The sequence below is a fragment of the Pteropus alecto genome, unplaced genomic scaffold (genome assembly GCF_000325575.1).
Source record: "Pteropus alecto unplaced genomic scaffold, ASM32557v1 scaffold143, whole genome shotgun sequence".
In the NCBI taxonomy this organism is placed as follows: Eukaryota; Metazoa; Chordata; class Mammalia; order Chiroptera; family Pteropodidae; genus Pteropus; species Pteropus alecto.
Genome location: NW_006434828.1, coordinates 3,172,543 through 3,181,703, shown reverse-complemented (window position 1 = coordinate 3,181,703; position 9,161 = coordinate 3,172,543). Strand labels below are relative to the sequence as shown.

The window sequence follows — 9,161 nt, the reverse complement described above, 5'->3', positions numbered from 1 at the left end:
TTCTCTCGAGAGCCCGTCGTCCGTGCCACGGACCCCGCTGCTTAGGAGGCCTCCGCGTCCTCCCTCTGCGGCCAGGTTCCCGCACGGTCCCGGCGTGGTGGCCCCGTCTCCGTCTCGCCCTCTGACTTCCCCATGGGCCGACACCCTGCCCGACGGGGACCCTGGAGTTCCGCACACGCTCCGAGCGAGGTTGGAGGCGCGGAGGAAGCTGCAGCTGTCACCTCTTCCCTCCCGGCCTCACGCGCCGGCCGCTGCTGCGAGCTCTTCCCTGGCGGCTTCTCACTGTGGATGCGGATGGAGCCTGGTCCCCCGAGACCTCGGGCACGTCTCCGAGCTTCACGCCCCGCGTGGGCTCAGGTGTTTCAAGCTCAAGTGCAGCATCTCGCGAGGGAAAATGGAAAGGCCTCAGCCTGAGTGTGACAGGAAGAGACGGTGCTCACGACGGGACGCCCGCCCCCCGTTAAAGGGGTGCCCGGACCCCCGCGGGGGCATAGCACGGGTCGAGGCCGACGGGACGTGTCCCCGGACCTCAGCCCTCTCTCTGAGCTGGGTGCCCGCTCTCGCGTCCCCCAGGGCCGCGCAGGGTGACGGCAGCCTGCGGCCAAGACGATACGGCACGCAGACCGGGGACCTCGGGAGCAGCACAGGAAGCCACGGCTTTAATTCCTTTTTAAAATTTTGAGTCACCTTTTAAAATCTTCATCGTGGTCAACGCACATAACACAATCTCCTCTCCAGCGCTTCGGGAGCACGTTCGGTGTCACCGAGCGCCTTCGCATGGCTGTGCCCCGCTCGCCACCTTGGTCCCCAGGAGCTGTTCCTCATCCCGAGCTGAAGCCCCGGGCTGCAGTTTGGCGCCGCGTCTCTCGTCCTCCCTGGCAGTCGGCGCTGCGGAGTCCGGGCTTCCGCTCCTTCTCACGCGCGTGAGGCGGCGTTTACTGTCATTGTCCTTGGCGTTGCCCCGATGACGTGATGTCCTTACTTGCCATCTGTGTATCTTCCTTGATGAGGCGTCTGTTAAGGGCTTTACTTCATTTTTAATTGGTCGTTTATTTTCTGATTGTTGAGTCCCAAGAGGATTTTGTACATACGAACATTTTTCAAGTGTAGTGTCTTTATAGTAACCATTCTGGTTCAATCACTAACAAGCTCATGTTTATAAATATGAATGGTCCAGCACAAAATAATTATTTAAAAACATAGAGTACATATTGATTTATGATTTATTTTTCTGACCAGCTTGAAATCTAAATATAAAAAAAAAAAAAGTGTCTCAGATTTTCAGGCAGAAAGAAAATGATCCCAGATAGAAATCAAAACTTTCAAAAAGGAATGGAGAATGTCCACAATGGTAGCTCTGTGGGTAAATATAAAACACTTTTTCCTTATTATTTTACTATCCTAATGTTAAAATCCGTGACACCTCATTGGGGTTTAAATAAACGTAGATTCATGGCAGCAGCGGCGCAAAGGCTGGGGCGGCAAAACGGAAGTCTACGGCCACGAGGTGCCCACACCGCGTGTGAAGAAGCGGCACGATGTCACCAGAGGTGGAGTGTGACACGTGACATAAACCGCAAACCCTCGAACAACAACACGGATTTACCACGAATAAGCCGACTAAGCAGATAAGTGGAATTGTGTTCAAAAGGAGAGAAGACAGGTGCAGGCACGTAGTAGGTCAGGTGACAGGGCACGCGACGGGGCAGGCGGCGGGGCACACGGCGGGGCAGGCGGCAGGACATGCGATGGGGCACGCAGTGGGGTATGCGGCCGGGCACATGGTGGGGCGGGTGGCGGGGCACGTGGTGGAGCACCCAGCGGGGCGTGTGGCGGGGCAGGCGGCAGGGCAGGCAGATGTTCCCGGCTGGTTGCTTCTGCTGTCTCCAGAAACAGGAAGGTCATCGGTGGAGAGAGAGCGCCGTGGGTTCATCCCTCACATAAGCGCCGTGATGACCGGCTCGTGCCCAGCGCTTATCTAAGGACCAAGGAACGGCGACGAGGGAAAGATGACAAACTTCTCACCCTCGTGAGCTTCCGTTCCGGGTGGTTTGGGGAGTGTCAACAGACAAACAACCACACGTGATTAAATATTATAAAGCCAAATGGAGCTGGGCGAGGGGCAGGGGCTGCTGGGGCCATGCCTGGCTTCCTTTCCCACAGACCTGCGCGGGAAGTCGAGCTGGGGCCGCAGACGGCCTGGGGCCTGGGCTCCTCTATAGCTGAGAAAAGAGGTGAGCAGAGCATCCTGGGGCTAGTCCCGGGGCCGGCCCAGCTCAGCCAGGGCGTGGGGAGGGGGCGAAGGCAGGAGGGGGTGAGGGGCGGCCTGGCTCGGGGCCCAGAGCTCTGGGTCCCCTCCTCACTCCACCCCATAAGCCGGCGAGGGGGCGGGTGGCGCGTGTTACCTGGGATACGTGTGGACCCAGGCTGTCTGCTCTCCTGCCGGGAGCTGGGGTGATGTCTGAGAAGGCAGGAGTCACAGGGGCGGTCTCAGTTCGGGGAGCAAGGGAGGGACCAGAAGGAGGGACCCGCATCGTTGGGCAGCCCCAGGGCCCACCCAGCAGTGGTGGGGACGCACGCAGAGGGACCAGTCATCCTGCTGTGCGTTCTTCTCTGGATCTGTGCGTTTGCAGCCAGACCAGGCGAGCGGGTGATGACGGTGGCTTTGCGGGTAGGCGTACTGTCTGGGGGGAACAAGGCAGGGAGCGTGGCGATGGGCACTGGGGCCGGGCAGGGCCAGGGCCCACGGAGCGTTTTGCCAAAAGCACATCACAGCCTCGGGCGTGAGGAGAGCTGGAGTTTTTCAGTCTCGCTAACTTCATTTTATTATCTATCTCTCGGGACCACTCAGTGGAAGTTCAAGTTTGAAGACACCGGCGCTGGCATCTTGGGGCTCTTCCTGAGCCGGACTGAACTCACACACTTCTCCCCCAAACCCGCACCTCTGGGCGGCCCCCTTCCTCCTCACCTCCAGCCTAGCAGACGGGTGCTCCCCACCCCCCTCCAGTTCGGGGGTCCCCTCCCGACACCCGTCTGCAATAAAAATAATAATAATTTAAAAAGGAAAAAGAAAAAAGAACAGCGACCTTATGTTTCAAATAGGACAGAACTATGTAAATATAGAGAGAAGCTACCGCATCGTGGACTTAAGAAAAGGAGGTCCCGGGGGAGCAGGACAGGAGAGGACCCTGGAGAACGAAGATGGGGGGACACGGCGCCCCTGGGTGCTTCCCCCCAGCCGGGGTCTGTCCAGGGCCAGCGCCCGCGTCTGACGGCTGCTGCTCCCCACTCAGTCTCGTTTCTCGGGTCTCTAATCTCGTTCTATCCGGGACAAGCAGGCGGGTCCCCCGATCTGCACTATGAGGGATTCGGAGGAGAAGGGACTAGGAATTCAACCAAACCGATGGCTTCATTTAAATGTTTCCTAGTCACTGAGTGCTCCTCGGAAAAGCACCAGCCCAAAGAATTCAAGGCATCCATTCCACCTCCACGCGAACTGACCACCACAGCCACGAACTACTGTCTATCTGGAAAGAGACATCAATTCCCATTTCGCTGTTCTGAAAACCGTTTTATTCGCAAAACCAATAGGTACGGGCTGCTGGGATCTTAGAACGTGAAACAATGCAACGCGCACTGTGCGCAGAGCCCATGTCTACACCGTGTCGGCAGAGCCCATGTCCACACCGTGAATGTTTCCTAGTCACTGAGTGCTCCTCGGAAAAGCACCAGCCCAAAGAATTCAAGGCATCCATTCCACCTCCACGCGAACTGACCACCACAGCCACGAACTACTGTCTATCTGGAAAGAGACATCAATTCCCATTTCGCTGTTCTGAAAACCGTTTTATTCGCAAAACCAATAGGTACGGGCTGCTGGGATCTTAGAACGTGAAACAATGCAACGCGCACTGTGCGCAGAGCCCATGTCTACACCGTGTCGGCAGAGCCCGTGTCCACACCGTGTCGGCAGAGCCCGTGTCTACACCGTGTCGGCAGAGCCCGTGTCTACACCGCCCAGCTTTGCCACCCCGCCCCCCACCTGCTGTCGCTTTCCCCAGAAGCAAGTTTCTATCTCTCTTTTCCTAGGAGATGCCTAAGACGTCCGAACTTTTGCTGTCTGTCTTATTTCTCTTTCTCTCTCTTTTTTTAATCTATGTCATTTAATGAAATCATTATGACTTCGTGTGGCTCCGCAGAGAGTGTTTCAAACGAACAGTCAGTCACCAGATAACTTCTCCTATAATTAGAATTTTCATCTGTTACTTAGCTCCAGCACATTCTTGGTAGATGAGTACAATTCCCACGAAAAGATTTTGGCGTCGTTAAACCCGATGAAAATTCAAAAATAAAATCCTAATGACTACACAGAAATATATACTGCTAATTCTGTGCTTGACTTGTAAAGGCCTTTGAAATCTGAATTCATGACGTTCATTAAAAAAAAAAAGGCAAATATTAGATATTTTTCACAGGCAATGACTGAGCACTGTTTTCGAGTGACGCGTGGAACGTGCAGACTCGCAGCGTCCCTGACGGCGCTGCCCGGCACTGCCCCGTGGGGCGTCGCTGTGAAACGGCGCTGACCCCGTCCCCACCGTCAGTTAAGTCTCCGCGCAGCCGCGTCCCCTCCTGGCTTTGGCCGACTTCTGTGAACCAGCAGCTTGGCTTCTAGAAGAGGTGGCAGACGAGGGTGTGATCCGGGGAAGGACCCGGCTGACCCGGCTGACCGCCCCCAGAAGGGCAGCCGTCCCCCTGATATGGCCACTGCGCGAGGTTCAAGTCTGTCTGGCCCCAGAAACCTAACTCCAAAACGAGGTCGCGCTGGAAATCGTGGGTGGGTTACCCGTGACGCGTTGCCGTGGCGACCTCTCAGTGCCCGCCAGCCTGCGAACCAAATGTCCGCCTTGAGAGAGGGACTGGCCGGGTTTGGGGGCGCTGGGCGCCGGGGGTGGGTTTCCTGCGACACCGGCCCTCTCGCCGTGATCAGGACACGTGGCCCTCGCCCCAGTGAGCGGCGGAGGACGGAATGGGAGGATGTTTCAATCAACCTATGACGTCTTCATTGGGTTTAATTTCCTGCTAAATTCGCAGGAGGCACTTGGTGACCGTGTTCTCGGGGTTGTGTGTTTGGGCCGGACAGCAAAATAGAAGGACAACTTAACACTCCGGACGCCACAGAGCGATGACGGGGAGGACTTTCCCCGGTCTCTTCCCCCTGCGACGAGGCTACAGCTCTGAACCCGACATGTCGCGCGTGCCCACTGTTTGAGACCTGAGAACGCCGCGCGCCCATCCACACACACCCAGCGGAAGGACCGGGCGCCGCTCAGGGTGGGCTGCTGACACGGAGCAGGCCTGTCCTCCGAGCCCCGTCCCACGTCTAAGGCTCCCACTGCACCACCCCCGACCTCCCCCGCCCTGCTACCCGGTCTTCATCCCAGTACAAGGGCTGAAAAACTCAGCGTCTCAAGAGGCATCAGTGTAGCGCAGCTTCAGCTGCACAGGCCAGACACCGAGCGGCCACTTAGGACGCCCTGTCACACAGGTCACGGGCTGGCTCCGCCCTCTCCCTGAATCACCAGGAGCTGCCACGCTCATGCCCGGGGTGAGGAGGCCGAGACGGTCCCCTGAAGTCGGGTATCTCACGCTTCGCCCGGAGTCACGAGGCAGGCACACGCACGTGTGCACGCGTGCACACATGCACACATGCATGCACATACATATGCATACACACGTGCACATATATACACATGTGCACACATACACACGTGCACCCACGCATGCACATGTACACACATGCACACACGTGCACATATGTACACATGTACACACGCACACATACACACCGTGCACACATGCGCGCACAGACATGCATACGCATACACACATGCACATATATACACACGTGTGCACACACGTACACACACGTACACACGCGCACACGCACACACGCGGGAGGCCGAGACGGTCCCCTGAAGTCGGGTATCTCATGCTTCGCCCGGAGTCACGAGGCAGGCACACGCACGCGTGCACCCGTGCACACATGCACACAGTGCACACATGCATACATGCATGCGCAGACATACACACGCGCACACACATGCACATACACACATGTATACACACGCACACACATGCACACATGCACGCACAGACATACATATGCATACACACGTGCACATACACACGTGCACCCACGCATACACACGTACGCACGTACACACGCACACAAGCTCCCTTTGGACCCCTTTAGTCTTTTCTCAATGCAGCCATCAGAATAATTCTTTCAAAACTTAAGTCAGACCCCAGCGCGCCTTCATTCTGAAGTCAGACCCCGTCACTTGACAGGAAACCGACATCCTGCAGTGGCCGCGGGGTCCTGCGCGGCTGGTTACTCGGGGCCTCGCCGACCTCACCCCCTGCCCCCCTCAGTCCCATTCTGCTGGCTGCAGCCGCACCGGCCCCCTCGCTGGTCCTCAGACACACTCGTCTTTTCTCGGCTCAGAGCCCTTAAGTTTCCTGTTTTCCGGAACGATCTTCGCTCAGATATGCACACGGCTTGATCTCTCACCTCCTTCGAGTCTTCGTTCAGTGTCTGCGTGATCCTCCTCATAATCTTCTTTAAAAATTCCCTGGTAACTAACGACCTTCCTTCCTTCCCTGTCTTGTTTTCACCCATAGTACTTGTCGCCCAACTAAATATGCAACTTATTTATTGAGTTTGCTGTTTACCCGGCTTGACTACAAACTCCGAGGGACAGAGCTGTCTTCATACACACACAGACACACACAGACACACACAGACACACACATACACACATACACACACAGATACACACACAGACACACACAGACACACACAGAGACACGCACAACACAGGCAGCTAGCGCCTCGAACAGCGATGCGTGACAGAAACGAGCATGAACAAACACCTGTCGCATGGAGACTGAAAAGGTATAATTTGTAAGGAAAAGCGAGATCGTGTGGCATATGAAACTGTGTATCTTCCTATCCTCGCTTAACACCATATCCGCAGAATTTTCTCTGGTCCTTCGAAATTCTTCAAAATAAAATGTTCAGTGTCGTACGTAATTTACCCTTTTCCGCGCTTCGGGGAACGTGAATTTCTTCAGACTGGCTGGTAATTCTGCCGGTGAGACGCTCGCTTCCCTTGCCGTGTGTCCGCTGGGCGCTGAGTCTGCGCTGGGTGCTGTGCTGGGTTAGGGCGTGGGACGCAGGAGGAACCAGGTGCGGCCCCCCCGCCGAGCACTCGGGCGGGGGGAGGGTGACAGCGGGCGCGGGGACGGTCCACGGATGCGTCACACCCCACAGGGCGCGAGCTCCATCCGTCTCTCCTGCTCCTTCTCTTCACCCGTCGGATCGAATCTTTTCTTTGTATCTATCTGCGAGGTCACCGACCTTTCTTCTGTCCACTCCAGTCTGCTCGTCAGCCCATCCGGCGACGTTTCGATTTCAGATCTCGCACTTTTCAGTTCTCGAAGTTAGTTTTTTTGTCTACTCTCTTGCAGATTGGATCGAACCTAAGTTCTACTATGAAAAAAAAAACACCTAACTACGTTGCTGATCTGCCAGTAATTACTCAGCTGGTGCAGAATAAGCTGGACACACAGATACTCCTCGCCGCCCACCGAATGAAGAAACAGGGACGGTCGGATGGAGGTAAATTCAGAGGCAGCGCTGTCACTGCTGTGTGGGACCGGACATTTTGCAGAGCGCACCCCACCGTTGCTTTCTATGCCCTCGTGTACAGAAAGCAGGCAGAAACAGTAATAAAGGGTGATGAACGGGACTGAATCATGGAGTCGGTGAAGGTCATGGCCTGGTGACTCTCCAAGCTCAGCTGATTGGCAAATCCCAGCCCACTACAGAAACAACCCCCCGCCCCGACCCCGGGACAGGTCTGATGACAGGCCTAAGATGCCGAGGCTCCTCGTTATAGTGATCCCCACAGAATTTCTCAAAAATAAGTCGTGACTTGTATTTTTGCAAATGTGTGTAATAAACAATATGCTAGACAAGAGGATACATTGATAATGGCGTAGCTTGCTCTCTGGTTTTCCGTCTGTCTGTTTGTCCGTTTGTCTGTTTGTGCCTACGGCACCTGGTCTTCCTAGGCGGTCTCCCGTCCAAGTACTCACCAGGCCCGACCCTGCTGAGCTTCCGAGGTCAGACGGGATCGGGCGTGTTCAGGGCGGCGTGGCCGTCGACCTTAGCTTGCACTTCGGATGTTCAAAACAAATACTCTAATGGTGAAAGATGATGAAAAGACCCAAAATGCAGAGGAAGCTGCAACGTAAGAGCAAACGCGTGATGGCCGGTCCAGCAGCGGCTTGAGAACAGCGAGCCGTCCGCTATTCTCAGTCGCTCTGTGAACTTTCCACTCAAAACTAGTTTTCTACCTCAAAAAGTTCTTGCTCCTTCTTGTAACAGTGACGGAGACCCCGTGCCGAAGCCTGCAGCTCTCACTCGGGGACATCAGCATCGACTTAGCGAGAGCTTTTGACCCCAAAGCCAAAACAGAAGGAGGCCTCCTCTCCGCCTAGCCCGCCCGCCACCATAGCGTCCAGGGCTCACTGTTCAGTGACACCCACAGTTCTCCCGGCACCGGGTTAGACCATGGCAGCACGCTCTGGCCAGCTCCCCGGGGCCGTGCATTCTCTGCTTCCAGATAATTCCACACAGAACTACCTCGGCGGTCTTCGCCTCTGTCCATTTGCATCCCCAGCCCTTAAAATGGCATCTGTATCTTTATTAAGATGAGACCAAGAGTGTAGGTGGTTTTAAAAGCATGGGAAGGAAGACTCTTATTTCTAAGGGGATGATCGAATCTCCCCCAAAGAATGACAACACCCTGAGGATCTGAATGTGTCGGAATTCGCCCCAAAGAAAGGACTGGTGAGAGCGACATTTCCCTTTCCTATTGTTTAAAGCACAGAACATGTTTCTTTTTATCCTAATAGAAGAGTGAATGCAACAGTATAATAAAAAGCAGAGATGGAATTTCTTCTGTAGGGGAATTTCAAAGAGATACAGTCTCCTTTTGAACATGACTTCTAAATGGAACCGGCTCGACACAGAGGGGGAGCCGTTTCAAACACCCGGGCCCGAGCGAACGGTACCCCCACCCACACGCTTT

At 55.3% G+C, this 9,161-nt stretch overlaps 1 pseudogene; it reads right to left on the bottom strand.

Moving 5' to 3' along the window:
• Positions 1-8,114: 8,114 nt before the first annotated feature.
• LOC112478334 lies at positions 8,115-8,233 on the bottom strand (annotated as a pseudogene).
• Positions 8,234-9,161: the final 928 nt, after the last annotated feature.